General features: G+C 36.4%; 2 pseudogenes; both read right to left on the minus strand.

Moving 5' to 3' along the window:
* Positions 1 to 1,810: 1,810 nt before the first annotated feature.
* Positions 1,811 to 6,150, minus strand: LOC112097834 (annotated as a pseudogene).
* Positions 6,151 to 7,335: 1,185 nt separating this feature from the next.
* LOC112097835 lies at positions 7,336 to 15,126 on the minus strand (annotated as a pseudogene).
* Positions 15,127 to 20,710: the final 5,584 nt, after the last annotated feature.

Raw genomic sequence — 20,710 nt, forward strand, 5'->3', positions numbered from 1 at the left:
AATAAGTCCATTTCAAGAATTTTAAGCAATATTTGCTAATTTGAAAGTTCTATTTAAAACATTAGCATGAAAATAACTAAGATCATAAAATCACTTTTCATTGAATATAAAACCTTAATAATTTGAATATATATATAAAAAATAATTTGAGCTTTTAAAATAATCATTCTTAATTTTATTTGTTATCATCAAATCAACATTATGGATACATAAATGTTAACAAAAGAGACATTCTGATAATTAATTAAATGCATTACAAGAACGATAGCTACTTTTTAGAAATTAAAGATGACTAAAAAAAATGTAAGTTAATGCTATATTAACGTGGTGGTTAACTTTGTACTTTGAATTTTGCAGCATGAATTTGGTATATTGGTATTTTCATTTTGTGTGTACTAAAAAACTTAAAAGGAAGATAAAAATAGATGAGCTACCAGGGAGATAAAATTCAATCTACGGTGAACTAGTTGTATTTCTTTTTTCTTTTTTTGCCTCACTTTCTATGCATCCTCATTTTAAATAGTTAGTATTGCTGGTATTGGTTTTATCATAATCATAACTTGTGAGATGAATTTCGTGCTTAAAATTATTTTTTTTTTGTTGAAAGGGTGTATAAAATTAATAGTAATATCAAGAATAAGTTTCTTAAGCTTTGAACTGAATACATATAAAGCTTTTAAACTTTTCCTGGCTTGCTACAATGATTTCTTTTCTAAGCTTTTCCTGCCTTTTTAAAGCACTTATTCACATGTTTCAGGTTTTGATTGTTGTAAAAGATAGGAGAGCCAGCACATGGTCGTGTTGTTGGTTGGGGAGTAGGCATCAAAGGCAAGGATGTGTATGGTTCTCCAAGTCAAGGAGGTAACAAGCATCAATGTACTATTTTGGAAGTGTAAGTGAAAGACTTAGAGAAAGAAGTTGAGAAGTTGAAAAGACTGATAAAGCTCGTTCTTGGAAAGTCTGCACAAGAATCATCTCAAAAGGTATAGGTTGTTTATTCATTTTATTAATAGATTAATTGAATGAGTATGTTCTATGTTTTGAGTTCTCATGGAAAATGATTGGTGACTTGTCATTGCTCTTTTAGTTAACGAACTTAAGTGATTATGGACAAACTTATAATATAGGTGGATGATGGAATAACTATTAGATTTTTTTGAAACAGAGTCGGCATTTGTATAGAGTTTTTTTATTACACTATTTCTCTCATTAGTCTCAGCTTCTTTATTATATTTTATACCAGTTTTCGTTTTGGTAATAATAGTGATTAAAATTCTTTCTTTTACCTAGGATATTGTTTTGACGGAAGAAGATGATGATGGGTATGAGGATGATGAAGTCGACGCAAACGATTCAGAAACTAAAGAAGTTGCTTTAAAGGATGATTGAACACATTCAAGATATGATGATATCATTTTGTATATACATTTGGTATATTTTTTTTGGATAAAAGATACTATAAAATTGAATTTTTTGTTGTATTTTTGAATGATGAATGTGATTTTATGAATTTTTGAAATTACTGAAGTTACATTTAGTACATTTCGAATATTATTATTACTTTTGTTGCATCACTTCTCTAATATAGATATTTCAACAATAAAAAAAATAATGAAATAATATTGTTAAATAAAATAAAGGGGGCCATTAAACAGCAAAATAAGTTTATTTTCGATAGTATATCTTTTATTTCCGAGGGCAAGTTGCAGTTGAAAATAAAAATAACCAGGTTTATTTATCTTTTTTCCAAGGGCATTTAATTCCATTTCCGATGGCAATGCGCTCGGAAATAATTTTTTTCTCCGACGACTCATCGAAAATTCAACATTTCCGATAAGACTTGATATGACGACAATCGACGGCATACCCCGCTCGAAAATGAGTTTTTCCGAGGGTCTTGTGTATTTCCAAGGGTATTTGCCTTCGGAAATGACCCATTTCTTGTAGTGCCTATTATCCACTCCTCTAGCCAATACATTGATTTCAAGTGTAACACCTTTAGCTCTAGAAAACTACCAGAGCAAACACAAGCCAACTTTCTTCCTAAATACGAGTTCTGATTAAATTTCCACACATGAAGGTGTGGAAGCTTTTCCAGTGTTTGGCATGAGATCCTTCTTTAGCTCAGTATTTGATAAGCTCAATTGGGTCAAACTTTGAGCAAATTGGTATTCAGACAGGACAATCTGTGAGAGCTCGCTTTCATTCACCAGTTTCAAGCATTCAAGTTTGTGTAGTTCGCATAGGCTTTTGGAAACCCCAGAATGATAATTCAAATCTCCAAATACTCTAAGGTGGTGTTTAGTTGGGAGGAGAGAATAGAAGAAAGGAAAGTAATTTAAATTCTCTTTTTATTTTCATTGCTTGGTTTGACAAAATACATAAGAATTTAATTGCCATTAGAATTTAATATCCATCATAATGTAGAATTTGAATTCCACACTAAGTAGTGAAGAATTTAAATTCATCTTATGTTAAAAACTAAAGTTTCCAAAAGTACCCTTCAACTTTTTAACTTGTTTAATGCCATTAATAATTATTATTTATAATTTTATTGATTTAATATTATAAATGGACCTCCACTGGAAAGTTGCCGGACCACCGCTGGCCTTTCGCTGGATCTCTACCAGACGTCGTCAGATAGTCGCCGGACCTCAACGGGACTTCGCCGGAAAGTCGTCGGACCTTCGCTGCCGACCACCGAATCGCCATTTTATTATACATACATACATACATACATACATACATACATATATATATATATATATATATATATATAAATATATATATATATATATATATATTATTACTAATATAAATAGTTTAATATTTAAGGTAAAGGATAAATTTGTCTAAAGAAATTTTTTTTTATTCCTTTCCTTATCAAATTTTATATCAAACCAAACAACAAAATCTAATTTCATTACTCTTCTCTATTCCTTTCTTCTCCCTTCCTCTCCTCCCTTTTCTTCAAACCAAACTTGGCCTAAGAGTTTAAAGATTAGGTGGTGTGCCCAATATATTTGGAGTGCAGCTACTAGGGTGCAAGGCTGACAAGAAAATGAGATTTTTCAGAGAGTTGGAATAATTTTTTGGAGGTGCAGGCAGAGTGATGCAACCAAAGTTTAGATGCATGAGTTTATGCATATTCCAAATATCCTCTGGTGTTTGATCTATGTAGCTAGATGGCATATCTAGTGTGTAAAGGTCTAAAAGGGTGCAGAGGGAGGAGGGCAGGCTTTTGAGGCAAGGAATATTCAGGTTCAAATATCTCAAAAGGAATAAATTTTCAATTCCAGGAGGATATTCGTCCAAAAGGGAACCCAAGTTCAATACCTTGAGAAGTTTGAACTTTTTAGAAATCTCCATGCAATCTATGATGGCAGGACGATCACCTTCTTTCTAGTTTAACAAAGTATGGATGTAAGTCTCAGAATGCTCTAAAGAAACAAAGTGAGTCAGATTTCCAAGAATGGAGAAGCGCTTAATACTTTTCAATGATTGTGCTTCTTTGCCTCTGTGAATCAGCTCGACAATTTGGATCACTTCATCCACTCTGAATAATACACCATGGACAAAAGTTCGACCATAGCATGTTTTAATTGTGCCTCCAGCTCTTCTCTTAGTCACTTGAATGAAGCCGCTATTGCATAGTTCTTTCAAGTACCCTTTGGCCATTTTCCTCACTATTGTAATTGTCTGCTATCAAACCTTCAGCTATCCATAACTGAAATAATTTCCTGGTAAATATCTCAGTCTTTGGAGGGAAGACAAACAAATAGAGGCAGCAGACTTTCAACTATAAAGGTAACTCAAACGCAGACACTAATTTTGACATAACTGGATAAGCCATTGTTTCACCGATAAGATTTCGTAATGGCGAACTTCCATAGTGCAGGATGAAAAATTGCAAGGCTTCGTGCTTTATTCTGATTGATGGTCCTCCTGCGAGCACTGAATCGTGCCGAATCTCCTCTCCATTTTCCAATTCCAACGAGGTAAAGAGGTATGGATCACCGACAGTCACCAATACTCTGCTTCCATTCTGATTATCACGAAGAACTTCTTCTAGATCATCCCATATCTCACTGTTACTGAAGACATCGTCAAGCACTATAAAGTGCTTTCTGTTTGTTAGGTAATCACGAAGAATGGTGTTCTTCGATTCATAATCTTTACCCATAGTTTCACCCCATTTCGATGCAGGCATCGAAGACTTCATTATATCATCCAACATATTTTCGGAATTGATGTAAAAAGACATCCTAATCTAAGCATGACAATCAAAATAAAATTTGACATGATTGTTGTTGTAAGTCTCAGCAGCAAAAGCCGATGTTGTCCCTCGGTCAATAAATCTAACAACTCCTCTCTGCCCCTTTTTAATTCACTGATATCATGATTAAACTCTGAACTTGAAGAATTACCCTTTGAATGAAGCGGTCCCATGCTGCACTACTGAAATCAAAATCACCGAAACTGGGTGGAAGTTGTTGCAGCCGATTTCCAATGTCAATGATCTTAGATTGGAGTCGAAGATGGGCATCAAAGAGTTTCTTACAAGTAGCGGTGCCTTCAGTTTCACTTTTTGTTGCTGCTGCGTGATGCTGATGAAAAATGTGTCAATTAATCAATGGCTTTCTCAGATTTATGGACAAAGTAATTGATGTCCTTCAGAATGCCACAATGTCTGGTCTGTGAATTTCTATTTCTCTGACGAGAGAAAGAAGAAGCAAAATCATGTCGGTTTGATAGTCCCCAGGAGAAAAATAGTAATAGTTGCAGACTCTGTAAGAAAGTTTTTAAAAAGTGCGTTAAATTTGTTGAATCAGGCAACGTTAACGTGCCTCTTCACATGCTAACACCCTCTAACACCGCACACCAAATAGTGTGATGTTAATCTCCATATCTCTACCTCTCCCAGTAGTACTCAGAGGTACGTATTGTTATTTGTTATTGTTGAAGACGGAAGCTGAATAACAAAACAGCAGTGTACACAATCAACAGAAGGCAAAGTATATTAATTTGAGATCAAAGGATATAAATAAAGGAAAAGTTTATGTAGATTGAGAATGGATGGATGCAAAGAATGACTGATATTAAATGATTTCTATAAAGAGATACGCAAAGAATGACTGATATTAAGTGAACATCAAGGATGGGAATAAAAGTTAAAGGCGACCCATTTTTTTTTTTAAAGTACTCTGTTGAAAGCCCAAAGTTCCTTTGGTTAATTAATTTAGAAGTGAAGGAAAGATTAAAGTCAGTCCCAGATGTCTTTTGAAATTAGAAATACATTTTGAATGCTTTAATAGATACAGAACAAACTGGCTCGATATCTAATTATTTTAAGAGCTAGCATCATTTATTTAAAAATTATTGCATTAAATAAACTGGCTTGATATCCAATTTTGTTATTGAATATGTCTCACTTGTGATTAAATAACTGTTGTGTTATTGGCAGATGGGTATGCTAGTTTTTATTGCTCCTTGAATTAAATTGAAAAATTATTGAGACGGATAAGTTTGGGCCGGGGACTGAAACTACAAATCAGTCATAGAAAATTGTAATTTTGTTGGCTTATCATGATTTTGATCGCCTCACATTGATTTTCTTATGATGTCTCTGTAGAGTGGCTATGCTTACATTTTTAGGTATTTAATTCTAAAGATTAACTTATTAGAGGGGGGATGGCCAACACCGTCGGAGGACTCTTTTTGTCCAACATACCTGAGTTGTTTCACCATCATATTCTAAGGGTTTGCTGCTGATACGATTTGTTGGGGAGCTAAGGCTAAGATTTGTAAGTATCAACATAAAAAACTTGCCTATTAGATGGAAGGACCAATCCTACTTATAAGTCTAAGTGACTAATTTTTATGGACACCAACTCAACAAACCGATATAAACTTTTGACCGTCCAGTTTTATTACTTTCCAGTGATTTTACTTTTGCTGTCTATAGACCTACTATTTCTCTCAAGCAGAAATTATTTCAAGGCACTCTCTGTCCAGCAGATAACTTTGGTTTTTATTATCTTTTCTTTCCATTTTATGTATACCTCGATCTTTATCTCTGATTGGTTGTAGATTCTTTTGTTGCTTTGGTGTTAGAGGATGGTTTCTTCTAGATCCAAGATTTCGGTCCATTAGATTGATCTAGAAGATTTTTAAAATTATTAGGTCAATCAATGCAGAAAAGTTCCTTCAAGAAATGACAAAGCATTTGTTAGTTCTGTCTAACAAACGACATTAACATGAAGGATGATGATTATTCTGATCAGGAGTTTGTAATGACATAATTCTACTTGAGAAATGAGGAGTATGTGAGTGATGATTTTTACAAAATAAATTGCATGCGTAGTGATGATTTTGACCCATGAAAGCGGGAAAAGAAATATAATTTGTGAATAATAATTGAAGTATCTGCTATTGTTATTTTGAGTAATCAAGGAATTCAATATTCGGACGATATAAGCAACCCAATCAAATATTAATTGGAAGGCGCAGCAAAATTACAATGTAGAATTTTATTCAAATTGGGTACTGATAAATGGATGGCTTTGGTAGAATTGAAAATGATTGCATAAGAAAACCCAAGTTAGGAGAAAAGGGAAAGAGCATTTGAACTTTACTTGTAAGTAAAGGCAAATATCTTGGTTCAAGAAAAGATAAAGATATCAAACTAGCAATAGGAAAAAGAAGGAAGGTTAAGAAAGCATCTTAACAAGGGCTAAAGAAAGCAAAAACTTAAAGTTCAAGAAAAGAACAACATGCTAATGTCCTGTAATCTTGTTTAATTTCTTTTTCTTCTCATATTTTCCAGGGCTTAACTTGGAGTACTTCTGAGCACACAAAAGCAAAAAAAATAATACGACGTACATCCCCACTAAAATAAAATAAAATCAAGTTTGTGGACAATACTGTAGCCATGGCGTCATTGAAATCTACTGAACAAAAAAAATGCCCAACCTTATGAGAACTTATGAATAGACGGCTGAAACAAAAAATGAATGGATGAATGCTGAATTACAGTTGAAAATTGAAGGTCTGGCAGGTGATGTCAAGAAAATAAGAATCGCAAATGAAAATCTGCTATGTACAGTTCGATTACAATGCAGAGGGGCCTTTCTTTGTTTCTTTGCAGCAATGTCCTTGGCTATATAATTTTGACATTAGAAACAGCAACAATTAGACTGGCATTTGAAAGAGTCCTTTAAGGTATTACTACAAATATAAATCGACTGAGAAAATGGAAAAATTGAAAGCCGAATTAGGCAAATTAACTTAAGATTGAGTTATCATAGAAGTGCAAAACTCACCCAATTCAATCCATCAAATTCCATAAGGACATAACTGGATGTCATATCTGCTCCATATCCTCAAAAGCCTGAAGATTTTGCCTCTACTCTGGCTGAGGCCAGTGTAAATCCAATTTGCAAAAGCTCTTTATGCTCCAAAGCTCTTCGGGAAGTTTTCTCAAGTAAGCACAGGGGTTGACAATTAAGCTTTCAAGTTTTGGCATTGCTCCAGCCACCATTGTCCACTCCTCTAGCCAATACATTGATTTCAGGTGCAATACCTTGAGCTCTGGGAAACCACCAAAGCAAACACAAGCCAGTTTTCTTCCTCAATACGAGTTCTGCTTCATTTTTTAGCACTTGAAGGTATGGAAGCTTGTCTAGTGCTAGCATGGGATCCTTCAATAGCTCAGTATTCGACAAGCTTAGATGGGTCAGACTTGGAGGGACTTGCTATTCAGACAGGGCCATCTGTGACAGCTGCCATCTCTTGATTTCATTCACCAGCTTCAAGCATTTAAGTTTGTGTAGTTCGCATAGGCTTTCAGAAACCCTAGAATGATAATAACTCAAATCTCCAGATACTCTTAAGAGTTTGAAGATTAGGTAGTCTGCCCAGTGTATCTGTGTTGAAATTAGTGGCTTTGAAAAGTCAACAGCTGACTCTAATGATAAGCTGGCATGCCACCTCAGCTGCAGTCAATTACAATTAGAAAATGTGAAAGATGAGATGGATTTGCTGAGATGGATTTGCTAAGCTGGAAAAACGGATATGTGAAGAATCTCAGTACATATGCATGCAGAAATTACATTTCTAGAAGCTTAAAATGATTGGCTTATTCATGAATTGGTTATTTGCTCATTTACTCTCCTACCCCTTAAGCTAGTTGTTTTCTCTTTCTTCTCTGTATATAAATGAACCTGAGATTGTATTTTATTTGTTCAAGTTGTCATCTTTAATTAAACGTTTGTGATTCATGCTTTGCTTACTATTCATAAGCAATTTCTAGTAAATTTAACTTGGTTTCGGAGCAAGTTTGAGCTATGGCAAGCAGTAGCAGTAATACACAAACAAATGTGAATCAGCCACAAATAAATCCAAATGATCAAGAAGATAACTTGAATCAAAATCAAAACTCAGGGCACAATGCCATAAACTCAACAGTAATTAATCAGTCTCCCACACAACATATCACCAGCAACACATACATTTTCACAACTCCTATCAAGCTCACCCAAAACAATTTTATGCTCTGGAGATCACAAGTGATTTCCAGCATCAGGGCCAATGAGCTTGAAGGTTTTGTAGATGGTAGCTACACTTGCCCTCCTAGGTTTTTCACAAATCCAAGACCAAATGGAACCACCATAAACACACTTAACCATGAGTACCAAATCTGGAAAAAACAATACCATATTTTGCTAAGTTGGTTATTGTCATCATTGAGTGAGGGAGTGTTGGGCACAGTGGTTGATTGCTATACCTCATGTGAGGTCTGGACAACCCTTGCAAATCAGTTTGGTGCTAGAACTAGAGTTAGGATATTACACCTCAAAACTCAAATTCAAACAACCAAAAAGAGCTCACTCACCATTCATGACTATTACTTCATAATGAAATAAATGTTAAACCAACTTAGAGCTGTGGGGAACAACATGACTGATGATGACTTTGTCATGTGTGTGCTGGCTGGGGGCTAGGACCTTAATATGACTCGATAGTCACCAATATAAACTCTATGCTAGAGAGCTCTTCACTCTCAGAAGTATACGGCATGTTGCTCAGTCAGGAGAATAGAACTGAGCAAAACTTAAGCTCAGGAACTATTGAGGCTAACTACACACAAATGAGAAATGGGAGAAGAAACTATGGCAAATGATGATGGTTCAGACTCAAAAGGACCATGTCAAATTTGCTTGAAGGTGGGGCATACAGCTGCTGAATGTTGGCACAGATTCAAGAAGAATTTTGTGCCCCATCCAAACAGAAGAAGAGAGACAAGGGGTGCATATGTAGCCTCAACTGATGGTCAAAGTAGTGGAGCTTGGTACCTTGACAGTGGTGCCACGAACCATGTCACAAATGCACTTAGAAAAATCAGCATGAACTCTGAATATCAAGGTAATGGCCAACTTGCCGTTGGAAATGGTAAGAAACTCTTAATATCTCATATTGGCTGTTCCGTTCTGCCCACTTGTGATCCACACAAACACATTGCACTAAACAACATACTATATGTTCCTGACATCACTAAAAATCTTATCAGCATATCCAAATTGTTACATGATAATAATATTAATGTCTAGTTTCACAAATCTGTTTGTTTTGTCAAGGACAAGAAGAAAGGGAAACTCCTAATGAAATGAGTAGCTAGAGATGGGCTGTATGAACTGCTGTGCTTACCTGCTCACTTGGGCAAAAGCAAAATATCATATGCTACATTTTTATCTGCATCTTCAGTGTCTGAGTCAATAAGGTCCATTAGTGATCCTGTGTCCATGTTATCCTTCAGTTCAAATGGTAATGTGTCTGTTAGTGTTAATGAGTATAGTGTAGTTGATAAATCAGGCGGCAGTATTTCAAAAGCTGTAGAGGAGATTGACCTTTGGCACCTTAGACTAGGGCATCCCAATGTAATTGCTTTGAAAAATACCTTGCTATCTTATAATCAGTTAAGGATAAATAAAAATGTCATTCCTTCATTTTGTTGGGCATGCCAATATGGAAAGCAATCAAAACAGCAATTCAAGAACACTGAGACCAAAACCAAAACAGCTTTGGAATTAATCCACACAAACCTATGAGGACCAGTACCAATTCCTTCAACCAAAGGACACAGATATTATATATCCTTTGTTGATGATAAAACCAGATACCCATGGTTGTTTCCCATAACAACAAAATCTCAGGCCCTTGACACATTCATCACATTCAAAAAACAAATAGAAAACCAACTGAACCTAATGATCAAAACCTACAGACAGACATGGGGGGAGAATTCAGAATCTTTGAACCATATCTTAAAAGAGAGGGAATAACTTTAAGACACTCTTGCCCTTACCTGCATGAACAAAATGGGAAAATTGAAAGGAAACACAAGCATATTGTGGAAACTGGTCTTACATTGCTGACTCAAGCCAAAATGCCATTGAAATACTGGCAAGAAGCTTTTACACATGCTGTCTTTATCATCAACAGGCTAGTATCACCTGTGATAGGAAACAAAACACCATTTGAATTGGTGTACTCTCTTAAACCAGACTCCTCTCAAGTCAAAGTTTTTGGCTGTGAGTGCTTTCCTTACCTAAGACCCTATAACAAGCATAAATTCGATTTTCATACCTCCAAATGTGTCTTGTTAGGAGTAAGCATTGCCCATAAAGGATATGTATGCATGAGTCAGTCTGGTTGAATCTACATTTCAGCTAGTGTTAAGTTCAATGAAAACTCATTTCCTTTCTCAAATGATTCAAACTTCAACAAAAAAGAGTCTGTGAGTGAAAGAGATTTTAACACTCTTTCTGAAAGGTTTCAAGTTATGTCTTTCCCTGTTAATAATCTTCACAATCTCACACAGCCAGCAGCTACATACAGTCACTCTCAAGACACTGCTAGAATCATGGAACATACCCCAAATCTTGTTCAAGATGAAGCACAACAGACCTTGGATACTGAATCACTTATCTCACCAACCCTTGTCACATATTCCAGAAGATAGCCACAATTCATCACCAACTACAGAACCAAACACTCAAGACCTTGGTAAACAAAAAACATGGCCATCACATCCTATGATAACAAGATCCAAAGCATGGATTTTCAAGCCAAAACTATTTCAAACATTTGTCCAATTACAGTCTTCTCTTCCCAACAATACCCCTGAAGCCTTAAAGAAACCAAAATGGAAAAGAGCAATAGAAGATGAATATAATGCCCTGATGAAAAACAAAACCTGGACCTTGATACCTAACAGCCAAAACTACAAGTTAGTTGGAAACAAGTGGGTGTACAGAGTCAAAGAGAATTCAGATGGCACCATTAATAAGTTCAAAACGAGACTTGTTGCAAAGGGATTCCTACAAACACCAGGTGTTGATTTCAAGGAAACATTTAGCCCTATAGTTAAAGCTGCAACAATCAGAATTGTTCTAACTGTAGTTGTAAATAATGATTGGAAGCTGAGGCAAGTAGATATCAATAATGCATTCTTGAATGGTGATTTGACAGAAACAGTATATATGCCACAGCCTGAGGGCTTCGAAGACAAGAATAAACCAAACCACATATGCAAGCTGAACAAGGCACTGTATGGACTAAGACAAGCTCCTAGAGCTTGGTTTGATAAACTGAAGAGTGTCTTATACTCTTGGGATTTTGAAAATTCCAAGTGTGACACATCATTATTTTTCAGAAGAACAAAGTCAGACATAATTATTATGCTCATCTATGTTGATGACATAATAATCACTAGAAGCAACTGTCAAGATGTTGAAGAAGTGGTAGTGAAGCTAAGCAAAACCTTTTCCTTAAAGGACCTTGGTGATTTGAACTTCTTTCTCGGGATACAATTGGCCAGAATTTATGATACCATCCTGCTCTCCCAAACAAAATATGTTTAAGACCTGTTAACTAAAACAAAAATGGCAGGCTGCAAAGGAATAAAGACTCCTTTCAGCACTTCTGAGAAACTAAAAAAGAATAAGGGAGCAAGATTTCATGACCCTACACTCTATAGAAGTGTCATAGGAAGCCTGTAATATGCAGTGCTTACAAGACTTGAGCTTGCCTTCTTTGTTAACAAACTCAGCTAGTTCATGTATGATCATAGACAGCCACACTGGACAGCATGCAAGAGGATACTGAGATATCTCAAGAACACAGTGAACATGTGTTTAAGATTCAGAAAATCAGAATACTTTGATATCACTGCCTATACTGATGCAGATTGGGCAAGTGATCCTGATGACAAGAGGTCAATTAGTGGTTATTGTGTGTATTTGGGTAATAATTTGGTGGCTTGGAGCTCAAGGAAACAAGGTGTAATTGCTAGATCCACTACAGAGTCTGAATACAGAGCCATGGCTCTGTGTAGTACCGAAATTACTTGGATCAGGTCATTGCTTAGTGAGCTAAAATTAAAAGTTGAAGGAGCTCCAGTGATTCTAAGTGACAATATCAGTGCAGCAGCTATAACTGCCAATCCTGTATATCATTCGAAAACTAAACATTTGGAAATTGATCTCCACTTCATCAGAGATATAGTTATGAAAGGTGAAATAGAGATAAGCTATGTTGCTAGCAAGGACCAAACTACAGATGTTTTGACTAAGCCACTATCGCATTGCAAACTCAGCCATTTTAGAAGCAAACTCAATGTCATTGACAAGACCTTGTGTTTGAGAGAGGGTGTTGAAATTAGTGGCTGTGAAAAGTCAACAGCTGACTCTAATGCTAAGCTGGCATGCCACCTCAACTGCAGTCAATTACAATTAGAAAATGTGGAAGATGAGATGGATTTGCTAAGCTGGCAAAACGGATATGCTGAAGAATCTCAGTACATATGCATGCAGAAATTACGTTTCTAGAAGCTTAAAATGATTAGCTGATTCATGAATTGGTTATTTGCTCATTTACTCTCCAACCCCTTAAGCTAGTTCTTTTCTCTTTCTTCTCTGTATATAAATGAACATGAGCTTGTATTTTATTTGTTCAAGTTGTCATCTTTAATGAAACATTTGTGATTCATGCTTTGCTTGCTATCCATAAGCAATTTCTAGTAAATTTAACTATTTGGAGTGCAGCTACTAGAATGCAAGGCTGATATGAAAATGAGTTTTTTGAGAGAGCTGGAATAATTTTTTGGAGGTGCAGGCAGAGTGATGGAACCAAAGTTTAGATGCATGAGTTTATGCATCTTCCAAATTTTATCTGGTTTTTTTTATCTATGTAGCTAGATGGCATGTCTAGTGTGTAAAGGTTTAAAAGGGTGCAAAGAGATGAAAGTAGGCTTTTGAGGGAAGGAATATTCAGTTTCAAATATCTCAAAAGGAACAAATTTTCAATTCCAGGTGGATATTCATCCAGAACTAAGGAACCCAAGTTCAATACCTTAAGAAGTTTGAACTTTTTACAAATCTCCTGCAATCTACGATGGCTGAACGATTGCTTTCAGAGGTGAAATTCAGTAAAGAATGAAGGTACGTGTCAGAATGATCTGAAGAAACGAACAGAGTCAGATGCTGAAAAAATGGAGAACCGTTTAATGGTTTTCCATGATTTTGATTCTATGTCTCCGTCAATCAATTGGAAAAATTCTATTAGTTGATTCGAAATAAAATTCTATCAGTTGATTCGAAATAAATGACGCAACTTGTACAAAAGTTTGCACGTGGCATGCTTTAATCGTGCCGCCGGCTCTTCTCTCACTCACTTGAATCAAGCCTCTATTGCTTAGTTCTTTCAAGTACTATTCGGCCATTTTCTCGCTGTTATAATTGCCTAGTATCAAACCTTCAGCTGTCCACAGCTGACACAATTGCCTGGTAATTAACTCAATGTCTATAGGGAAGACACAATAATAGAGGCAGCAGACTATCAAGGGGAAATGTAACTCCAACAGAGACACCAATTTTAACCCAACTGAAGGACCCTCTATTTCATTTTCTAAAGGCGCACTTCCATAGTGTAGGATGAAAAATTGCCAGGCTTCATGCATTATTCTGATCAATGGTCCTCCAACGAGTACTAAATCATGCCGATTCTTCTCCCTATTTTCCAATTGGATCGAGGTAAGGATGTCATGTCGACCAATTGTTATCAGTGCCCTGCTTCAATTCTGATTATTTGGAAAAGCTTCCCTAAGATCATCCCATATCTTCTGGATCCAGACATCATCAAGGATAATAAAATACTTCTTGCTTGTTAGGTAACCACAGAGAATAGTTTTCTTCGATTTATAATCTTTACCCATAATTTTCACCCTGTGAAGATGTAGGCATCAACGACTTCATTATGTCATCCAATATCCTCTTGAAATTGTAGAAATTAGACACTCTAACCCAAGCATGGCAATCAAAATAAAACTTGAGACATAATTGTTGTTGTAAAACTCAGCAGCAAAAGCAGTCTTATCGAAGTCTCTGCTGTCGAGAATCGCAAGCGCTGAAAGCGTTGGTCGTCCCTCAATCAATAAATCTAACAACTCCACTCTGCCCCTTTCAAATTCACTGATGATGTCGTCAAGCTCGAGAATAAAGAATAGCCAATAAGTTGAATGTAGTAGTCCTTTGATGTACTGATATTTACAAGGCTGCTGTTGGGTGGAAGGTGCTAAATCCGATTTCTAAGATCAATTTTTTTACTTTGAAGTCCAAGAAGAGCATCACAAAGCTCCTCAGTTTCACTGTTTTGCTGCTGCTGCCGCCGCATGATGGAGATGAAGAATTTGTCAATGGCTTTCTCAGATTCATGAACAAAGTAATTGATGTCCTTCTAAATCCCCAAATTGTCCGGTCTATCAGTGTCTTCTTCATACCATAGTTGATACAGAAGCCAAACCATGTCGCCTTGATAGTCCCCCGGCGGAGTAGTAATAATTGCAAACTCTGTAAGAAGGTTCTGAAAAATTGGGGTTAATTTTGTTGAATCAGGCAGTGTTAACTTGCCTTCTTCGCCTGGTAACACTCTTTTCAGCCTCTCACAAAATATTCAGAGGTTCACGTCACTTAAATTCCTTAGGAATTTCTTTTTTTTTAGCAAGCAGAGTTGAAAACCAAAGAGCTTGTATTGAAAATAAAACTTGAATGAAATATGTTTACAGACCATCGTCTATATATATATAAGAAACAAAAATGACAGCTAGCTAAGGATAACAAATTCAGATAAAACAAAACAATCCAGTAATCATTAGCCAATGATATGATGCTTCCAGAATCTTCATCCATTCATCCCATGTGCTGGTATTCCTCTGTGTAACAGTTTTTCCACCTCATTAAATTTGTATCAGCTGGTGAATAAGTGTAGCTTAGGTGGCATGCCAATGTGTCACTGAGGTCAGTTGATGACTGGTCATGGTCATGGCTGCTATTTTCAATACCCTCTCTCAAACACAAGGTTATCTCATACACCTTGAGTTTGCTTCTGAAGCAGCTGAATTTGTAATAAAGTAATGGCTTAGTTTGAACATCGGCTATTTGATCTCTGCCTGCAACAAAGCTGATTTCCAATTCACCTCTAGCTACCTTGTCCCTGATAAAGTGTAGATCTATCTCAAAATGCTTAGTTTTTTAGTGAAATATAGGATTGGTGGCTATTGCAGCTGCACTTGTGCTATCACTTAGGATTGTTGGTGTTCTTTATATCTCTACTTTCAGCTCAATTAGTAAGGAGTTAATCCATGTGAGTTCTGTAGTACAAAGAGCCATTGCTCTGTATTCTGATTCAGCCGTAGATCTAGCAGTTAAACCTTGCTTTCTTGAACTCCAAGCAATGAGATTTCCACCCAAAAATACACAATAACCACTGATAGACCTCCTGTCATCCAAGTCATTTGCCCAATCTGCATTTGTGTGAGCTATTAAATCAAAGTACTCTGACTTTTTGAATTTTAGACACATGTTCATGGTGCTTTTGAGATACCTCAATACTCTTTTGCATGCTATCCAGTGAGGTTGCCTAGGATCAAACATGTATTGGCTAAGCTTGTTCACTGAATAAACAAGCTCAGGTCTTGTGAGTATTGCATACTGTAGGCTACCTATAACACTTCGATACAATGTGGGATCATGAAACTTTTCTCCTTCATTATTCTTTAGCTTTTCTATAGTACTGAAAGGTGATTCAATTCCTTTACAGTTACTCATTTCTGTTTTGGCAAGAAAATCTTGTATATACTTGGTCTGAGACAGCAGAATAGCATTTTAATCTCTGTTCACCTGAATCCCCATAAAGAAGTTCAGCTCTCCCAAGTCCTTTAAGGCAAATGCTCTATTTAAATTACTGACCAGCTCTTCAATATTGCCACTATTGTCACCTGTAATGATGATGTCGTCAACATAAATAAGCAGTATAATTATCTCAGATTTAGTTCTTCTGTAGAATAATGAGGTATCACACTTGGAGTTTTCAAATCCCCAGGAGTTTAAGGCACCCTTTAGTTTGTCAAACCATGCCCTGGGGGCTTGTCTCAAACCATACAATGCTTTCTTTAATCTGCATATGTGATTGGGCTTACTTTTGTCCACAAAACCTTCAAGTTGTGGCATGTAAACCATTTCTGTCAACTCACCATTCAAGAAGATATTATTTATATTTACCTGCCTCAGCCTCCAGTCATTGTTTACTACCAAAGTAAGGATGATTCTAATTGTTGCAGCCTTAACAACTGGGCTGAAAGTTTCTATGACATCAATGTCTGGAATCTGCAAAAACCCTTCACCACTAATCTGGCCTTGTATTTGTTTATGGTTCCATCTGGATTCTCTTTGACTCTATACACCCATTTATTTCCAACCAGCTTGCAACTTGAGTCATTTGGTACCAAGGTCCATGTTTCATTTTTTATCAAGGCATTGTAATCATCTTCCATTGCCTTTTTCCAGCTTGGTTCTTTTAAGGCTTCTGAGGTGTTTAAGGGTAATGTTGTCTGTGGTTGAGTGGAGATTTGGTATAATTTTGGTTTAAAGATCCATGCCTTAGATCTTGTTACCATAGGATGTGATGGTATAGCTTCTTTTGTGTTGGGTGATGTGATAAGGGATGAAAGTTGGTCATTTGCTTGAGGCTGGTGATTTGAATGAGGAGAGGATAATTGATTATTTGATATCTTATCAGTGCTCAAATTCTATTGTGTCTTACCTTGGTCAAGGTTCTGGGATTATTCTGAAGCTTCAGGAGTTTCAAGAGAGTGGCTTTGATCAGCTCCTAACTGAGTGTTTTGAGGAGTATCAAGGGAGAATGACACGACCTGAAATTTTTCTAAAAGAGTAATGAAATCACTCTGACTTGTGGACTCTTGTCTACTGAACTTACGGTCATTAGAAAAGGGAAATGAGCTTTCATTGAATTTGACACTTACAGAGATATATATTCTACCTGAGTGATGCATGCAAACATATCCCTTGTGAGTTATGCGTATCCCTAGCAGTGTGCATTTGGCAGTATGGAAATCAAACTTGTGCTTGTTATATGGTCTCAAAAATGGATAGCATTCACACCCAAATACTTTGATTTGTGAGTAATTTGGTTTGTAATGGTAAAGCAGTTCAAATGGGGTTTTATTTCCAATGACAGGTGAAGCTAATCTATTGATAATGTAGGTGGCATAAGTGAAAGCGTCTTGCCAGAATTTTAATGGCATTTTAGCTTGTGCTAGCAATGTGAGTCCAGTTTCTACTACATGTCTGTGTTTTCTCTCAACCTTGCCATTTTGTTCATGTAGATATGGACATGATTGTCTCAGTGCTATGCCCTCTTGGTCAAGAAATGGTTTGAATGGTTTAAACTCTCCTCCCATGTCTGTCTGTAATGTTTTAATTTTCAGATTCAATTGGTTTTCAATTTGACTTTTGAAGGTGATGAATGTATTGAGAGCTTGGGATTTTGTTGCCAAGGGAAACAACCAGGTGTATCTTGTCATATCATCCATAAAGGATATGTAATATCTATGTCCATGACTTGAGGGAATTGGTGTTGGTCCCCATAAGTCAGCATGAATCAATTCTAAAGCCTTGCTGGTTTTAGTTTCTATGATTTTGAAGTTTTGTTTAGATTGTTTTCCATACTGACATGCACAACAAAATGAAGGAACAAAATTCTTGTTTGGATTGAACTGATTACAAGACAACAAAGTGCTTTTCAGAGCAGACTCATTTGGGTGTCCTAGTCTAAGATGCCAGAGATCAATATCTTTCAAAGAATCATTGCTTGATCTATCAGTTTCAGAGGACTCAACACAGACATTTGCTAACTTAACATTACTCAAATTAAACGACAGCATAGACACTGGATTGCTGATGCAATTTATTGACTTAGGCATGAAAGATAAAGATAAGACAGCAGCATAAGGAGTTTTGTTCCCACTCAGGTGAGTAGGCAAGCACAGCAGCTCATAAAGCCCCTCTCTAGCCACTCTTTTCACCAGAATTTTCCCTTGTCTCTTGTCCTTGATAAAACACACAGATTTTTGAAATTCAATATCAATATCATTATCATGCAATAATCTGGAAATGCTAATGAGATTTTTAGTGATGCTTGGCACATATAATATGTCATTCAAGGCAATGTGTTTACGTGGATTTGAGGTGGAAAGCACAGAGTTACCTACATGAGAGATCAAGAGTTTTTCACCATTCCCAACAGTTAATTTTTCATTACCTTGATACTCAGAGTTGATGTTTATGTTGCCAAGGGCATTTGTCACATGGTTTGTGGCATCACTGTCCAAGTACCAGGCTCCACTGTTTTGGCCATCAGTTGCAGCCACATAGGCACCTCTTGGTTCTCTTCTTTAGCTTGGTTGTGGCACGTAATTCTTTTTGAATTTGTGCCAGCAATCAGCAGCAGTGTGTCCCGTTTTCTAGCAAATTTGACAAGGTCCCTTTGGATTAGAACCATCATCATCACTCACAGCTTTGCCTTTCCCTTTGTCATGAGAGTTCTGATTTCCTTGACCATTACCAGATCCATTGCCAGGGGTTCTGAAAACTATGCCAGGTTGGTGTTGATTTCCAGCCCTATTCTGGTTGTTCCAATTCCTTCTCCCATTTCTCATTTGTGCATAGTTTGCCTCTACTGTCCCTGAGCTTAGGTTATGTTCAGCTCTGTTTTCTTGGCTGAGAAGCATGCCATAGACTTCAGAATGTGAGGGACTTTCCTGTATTGAATTTATGCTAGCAATAACTGAATCATATTCTGATCCCAAACCAACAAATACACACATGATAAAGTCATCATCACTCATATTACTCCCTGCAACCCTAAGTGCATTTAATATAGACTTCATTCTAGAGTAATACTCATGAATGGTTAGTGAGCCTTTTTTGGTGGTCTGGATTTGTGTTCTGAGATGTAAGATTCTAGCTTTAGTTCTTGCACTGAATTGATTGGAAAGAGTTGTCAACACCTCAAAGGAGGTGGAACAATCCACCACAGTGCCTAAAACTTCCTCACTAAGTGAAGATAACAACCAACTTAGGAGGATGTGGTCCTGCTTTTTCCAGATTTGATATTCTGGGTTAGGTGTGGTAATTATTGTTTGATCTTGTCCAAGGTTTATGAAGACTCTAGGAGGGCAGATATGGCTGCCATCTATGAACCCCTCAAGCTCATTTGCTCTAATGCTGGAGATCTCCAGAGCATGAAATTGTTTTGATTTAGCTTAATGGGAGTTGTGAATACATATGTGTTGCCGGTGATGTGTTGAGTGGGTGAAGGTGTGCTGTGACTCGAATTTTGTTCAATGTTTTGAGGGGTGTTTTGATTTTCATTTTGATTCAAGTTGCCCATCTGATCATTTTGGTTCACATTTGCTTGTGTGCTACTGCTGATTGCCATAGCTTTAAAGATGGCTCTGATACCAACTTAAATTCCTTAGGAATTGCTTTTGTTTTAGCAAGCAGAGCTGAAAACTAGAGAGCTTGTATTGAAAATAAAACTTGAATGAAATATGTTTACAGACATCGTCTATATATACATAAAGAAACAAAATGGCAGCTAGCTAAGGATAACAAATTCAAATAAAACAAAACAATCCAGTAATCATTAGTCAATGATATGATGCTTCCATAATCTTCATCCATTCATCCCATGTGCTGGTATTCCTCTGTGTAACAGTTTTGCCACCTCATTGAATTTGTATCAGCTGGTGAATAGGTGTAGCTTAGGTGGCATGCCAATGTGCCACTGAGGTCAGCTGATGACTGGTCATGGTCATGGCTGCTATTTTCAACAACGTCTATATCTCCTTCTCTAAGTTGTAATCAGAGGTACACAAACAACAGAAGCAAAGCATGTTAATTTGAGATCAAACGATGTAAATAAAGGAAAAGGTTTAGGATATTAAATGATTTCTACAAGAGAAGAGAGGCTCAAAAATAAAGGTTCCCCATGAGTTCTTATTAAGCCCATATTATATATATTTATACGTTTTAAAGATTTAATTTTGATGGAAAGTGAATTATAAATTGAATAAAAAAGTTTGGTCCTCTCCCTATCTATGAAATATAACCTTATTATTTCATCAAATAGGATTACCACCAAACTCTTACGTAAAATTAGGGTAAGGTCGAGAGAGAGTAACGCCATTTTCCATTACCTTATTATTGTGAAATTCATATAATTCAATTTCCTGATGCATATGTTTATGCACGTATGACATATGACAAAAGCATAAATAGATAGAAAGTAAGTT

This window comes from Citrus clementina, unplaced genomic scaffold, assembly GCF_000493195.1.
Source record: "Citrus clementina cultivar Clemenules unplaced genomic scaffold, Citrus_clementina_v1.0 scaffold_5, whole genome shotgun sequence".
Taxonomy (NCBI): domain Eukaryota; kingdom Viridiplantae; phylum Streptophyta; class Magnoliopsida; order Sapindales; family Rutaceae; genus Citrus; species Citrus x clementina.